The sequence below is a fragment of the Daucus carota genome, chromosome 4, assembly GCF_001625215.2.
Source record: "Daucus carota subsp. sativus chromosome 4, DH1 v3.0, whole genome shotgun sequence".
NCBI classification, from domain to species: domain Eukaryota; kingdom Viridiplantae; phylum Streptophyta; class Magnoliopsida; order Apiales; family Apiaceae; genus Daucus; species Daucus carota.
Window position 1 is genome coordinate 18892195 of NC_030384.2, and position 409 is coordinate 18892603.

At 43.8% G+C, this 409-nt stretch overlaps 1 non-coding gene across 1 annotated transcript; it reads right to left on the reverse strand.

Moving 5' to 3' along the window:
• On the reverse strand, window positions 1–107 carry LOC135152470 (small nucleolar RNA R71). The gene has a single exon (XR_010291648.1). It is a non-coding gene; the product is annotated as a small nucleolar RNA R71 (small nucleolar RNA).
• Window positions 108–409: the final 302 nt, after the last annotated feature.

A 409-nucleotide genomic window follows, 5' to 3' on the forward strand; every position in this document is an offset into this window, starting at 1 on the left:
GCACTACGAAATGCTCTATCTCAATTCTCTCAACAATCAGGAGAAACATTCTGTGAAGCCTGGGAACGATATAAGGAGATGCTAAGGAAGTGTCCCCATCATGGTATGCCGGATTGGATGCAAATAAACAGTTTCTACAATGGTCTTGGACCTCAATCCAGACCTATGCTTGATGCTGCTTCTGGAGGTGCGCTATGGGCTAAGAGTTATGAAGAAGCTTATGATCTCATTGAAATGATGGCTGCTAATGAATATCAGAACCCTACTCAAAGGCTTACTCAAGGGAAGGTAGCCGGAATTCTTGATCTTGACACGTCTACAGCCATAGCAGCTCAACTTAAAGCTCTCACGATGAAAGTCGATTCTCTGGCTCACCAAGGAATTCAACAGCCAATCTCTATTTGCGAAT